This window comes from Dipodomys spectabilis, unplaced genomic scaffold (assembly GCF_019054845.1).
Source record: "Dipodomys spectabilis isolate Male_0828 unplaced genomic scaffold, ASM1905484v1 ptg000228l, whole genome shotgun sequence".
NCBI classification, from domain to species: Eukaryota; Metazoa; Chordata; class Mammalia; order Rodentia; family Heteromyidae; genus Dipodomys; species Dipodomys spectabilis.
Window position 1 is genome coordinate 7,929,752 of NW_024870905.1, and position 4,259 is coordinate 7,934,010.

Below are 4,259 nucleotides of genomic sequence, written 5' to 3' on the forward strand. Positions count from 1 at the left end.
GAGTGAAAGAAACCAAAGGAAAAGTGAGGAACGACTGAATACATATATTCAAATGAAACAAACCAACCCAAGAAAACACAAATTAATTCAGTACTCAAGAACCTGCAGGAAATGTAAAGATTTATTTAAAAAAATCAGCTATGATAAACTTATGAAAAACCTGACTATATGGAAGTCTACCGTTGTGAGGATAGTGGTTAAAGCCCAGACTGGACATAAAGATCTGTACACAATGCCAGACACCTGTTATTCTAAATTCCAGGAAGAATAACATCAAGTGGACTGAGCCCATGATCATACACAAATAGGAAGCCAGATTCTATCTGAAAATTATTCTGGATAATTTAGGGCTGGGGGCATGACAAACTGGTAAGAACACCCATTTAGGAGACACAAGACACTAAATTCAAAATCTAATATTATGGATGTTAAAGAAAAAAGCTATGACTTCAAAGAATTGGAATAATTGTAAGATTTGAGTATATGTGTGGAGAAAAATCCATTAGAGAGATAGAGTGAACCTATGTTGCAATGCTTTCTACTTAAGTGATAATGTTATGTGGTACTCCAGACATAACAGAGTTACCTTGCAAAGGTAACTGAGCATGGATGTGCATTTGGGTGATGAAAATACTCTATTTACACAGGTATTAATTAAATAGATTTTTTTTTTAGATTGTAGTTTTTGAAATAAGAGGCTGGGTGATATCCCTGAGCATTTTCTCCACATGTGACCACTTAATTTATTTTTAATTAATTAATTACTTAATTAGTTTCATCCTAATACTAGAGCTTGAAGTCAGGGCCTGGCTCTGTCCCAGAATTTGTTATTTTTTGTTTTAGTTTTCTCAAGGCTAGCATTTCACTGCTTGTACCATAGCTCCATTTCTAGCTTTTGCTGGTTACTTTCAAATCAAAATCTCATGGAGCTTTTTTTCTTGGTCTGGTTTCAAACCACAATTCTCAGATTTCTTCTTTCTGATTAGCTAGGAGTAAAGCCATGATCCACCAGTGTGGCTTCTAATTTTTCCTCTATACTTATTTAATGCACATATTTAGATAATAATGTAAAACTAAGAGTATAGAAGAAAGATGTACAGTCATGATATTGTCCTGTCTCAAATTCAAGTTAGTAATATAAATTTCTTCCTAAGACCATACAAAAAAATACCATAATATAGTGTAAGAGAACTCACTATTGAACAGATGAGCTTTAAGAGCTTTCTAATAGATCGATTATTTATTGTTACTCAACATTAGGAAAAATGTATAATGCAGTAAGTAAAATAGAAGTCCTTTGGAAGACTATTAAATTCCTTGTTTTTTTAAAGACACTTGTTTTCATCTAAAAAAATAGGCCTGTCTATTGTCTTCATGTGATTTTGATGATTGAAGATGCTTAATGAAAAGTCAAAATGTATTAGTAGTCTTTTGTTATCAATTCTGACTTTTTCTTTTTGGAGAATATAATGATCAAAACAATAGTTCAGAATCAGCAAGCAAGAGTTCAGAATCATGCTTCCAGTGCAAGTGGGTCACCAGTAAGTAATCCTCAATACCAGTTTCCACAAAGTTTTCTCACAGATACAATCGGCCTGCCTTTTCTAGCTGCTTTCATAGCCTATACTTATTCCTTCATTGTACAGGAAAAGTGTGATTCAACTGATTTCAGATAGATCCGATACTAGTACTATTAAGGATTTAGATTCTTATGTAGGCTATTAAAAAGATACTTACTAATTTCAACTAAATACATAAATTCTATTTCCATCTTTTTTAAAACAAATTTCTGCTTGTTCTATAAATTGATCAGAGGCATGGATTTTGTGGATAGCTCATCTCTCTCTTTCATGGCTCTCATAGATAATATGATTGCTCCATAATTATCCTTATTTATATTGTTTTATATTTTGGGTTGCATCATTTCACTTTCTGCACTGCCATTTCCCAAATCATTTATATAGGAGGCATTATTTCACATTTTCTCATTCCTAGAATAAGTTGCACATGAAGACACCACTGGTCCTCATTTTCAGTCTGTACCTTTGAATATGGAGGAACATCTTTCCTCTGCTCTCCATTTATTCCCTAATCTCCAGTTAGAATAATTTCGAATAGTAAAAATGGAAAAAGAAAATAAACCATGGTGAAAAAACATACGCAGAAAATTCACCAGATATTTCTGACCAGTTCAACCAACATGAACTATTAGGGAAATACATGGACACCTCATTTCCACTGGCACTCAAAGTATCTTGTTAGGCAATTCTGATGAAGATGAGGAACAAGATGAAAAAGTGAGGAATGTCAACAATTGCAAGAAAAAAAATGGAGAAAGATCCAAGCAAATTTCTTCCTTGGGCTGCTGAAAATAACCAGCTTACTACAGTGCAGAGAATACTTTCCAAAAAGGCCACTCATGTGAATACTAGGGATGACTGTGAGTATACCCCTCTTCATCGGGAAGTCTACAGTGGACACTTAAACATTGTCCGTGAGTTGGTGGCTCAAGGGGCACATGCAATAACTGCAGATGGCTGGACACCCCTGCACAGTGCATATACGTGTAATAATACCAGAGTTGCTTCTTTCTTCTTCATGATGCAGATACCAATGCCCAAACTAAAGGCTTCTTGACCCCCTTGCATCTTGCTGCTGGAAATTGAGATAGCAAAAATACACTGGAACTGTTGAACCAATATGTCAAACCAGGTCTGAAGAACCACTTGGAAGAAACTGCATTAGATATTACCAAAAGGATAAGTATGTATCACTACCTCTTTGAAGTTGTGGAAGGCTGTATAAATTGTTCTCTTAAATCCTAATGATTCGGTAAATTTTCTTAGATTTCAAAAATGTCATTAATTCCTTTGTGTCAACCCAACATATTTTCACAATCCAAATAACAATATCTTATAGCAACAATTCACGGATTCTGTGGAGTTCTTCGAAGTGAATTGCCTGCTTTTGATGTCAAAATGTATTCAAGAGTTTTTGTGTACATCTATAATTATTTATGCAGAGTTGTGATTTTGTTAATCAGAAATAATTTTCACTTATCTTTTGAAATGAGTAGTATAGAAACTAAAGATATTTCCGGTGTTTGTCTGAAAAAGTATAATTTAAAATATTCTATATTCTATGTTTGTATAGTGTCCATAATCTATTTTATTCTCTCCTAGATATAATACATTGAATTCTACATGGTTTTATAACATATAGGTTCATTAATGTGTCCTTTCAGATTGCATTCCATATAGAAACAGTTTAAGATTCCTTTTTTTCCCGTAGGTCCTTATAGTATTATATTTCTTTGGGATAAAACGACAATGTTGTCTAATTTCAAAAGTTGTGTAAAGGTTATGCTATGTAAAGGCCTTTCTAAGGTGAAAATTGAATACATTGATGTCAAAGTAACTTTTAATTATATGAATTATGTGTACTGTTACACTTGTAATTTTGTAATCAACTTTTTAATAGCTGTTTTTCATTTCTTACATCTGAAGAATGAAAAATTTTGAATACTTCACAAATTTTCATATCACCCTTGTACAAGTGCCATGTTGTTCTCTGTATTGTTGTAATTTTGGTATACAACCTGCTGAAGAATGTAGTACCCTGTTAAATTAAGTAGTTAATGATGAAATATTTATACAGGCTTATATGCTTAGGAGCCTATTTGTAACAAGGAAACCTTATTGTTCCTAAAAATGCTATTAATCTTATTTCCCTAAAATTCTGTGAATAGTTGAAAAAAATATGTTGTTCAGTTGATTGCTCACATTTGCAATCTTTTTGTCAATGACTATTTTAAGTCTTTTTCATTTAGAATTTGATCATATTTTCAAGTATTTATAGCTTAGTCCAAAGGAGACGGCTTTTTCAAGTACTTATTTATCCAACTGTGTTAGCTCTGTGAAGCCAATGGATTCAAAGTAAGCCTTGTTTAAGAGCTACTTCTAAACATATGCAGTTGAAATTTTCCCAAATAAGGTCTTATTGGCACAAATGTCTACCTCACCCTTTACCCTTCTTCCATGTAGGAACAGACCAACCAGAATATCTTACTCTGACAGCATAGATTGTATTACTGGAACAAAACTAATCTTAGTTACAAGGGATCATAGAGAGATTAACAGTTCAGCCAGAACTGTTCATACTAGAAGCATTTTATCAAAATATGATTGTTTATGATACCTACCATTTCAAAAGTAGCTAAAGCCAAGAAAGTGAAAAATTGTTCACATGCATGATTACCT

The 4,259-nt window shown here is 33.0% G+C and overlaps 1 pseudogene; it reads right to left on the reverse strand.

The window, feature by feature from the left end:
- Positions 1 to 3,510: 3,510 nt before the first annotated feature.
- On the reverse strand, positions 3,511 to 3,610 carry LOC122123465 (annotated as a pseudogene).
- Positions 3,611 to 4,259: the final 649 nt, after the last annotated feature.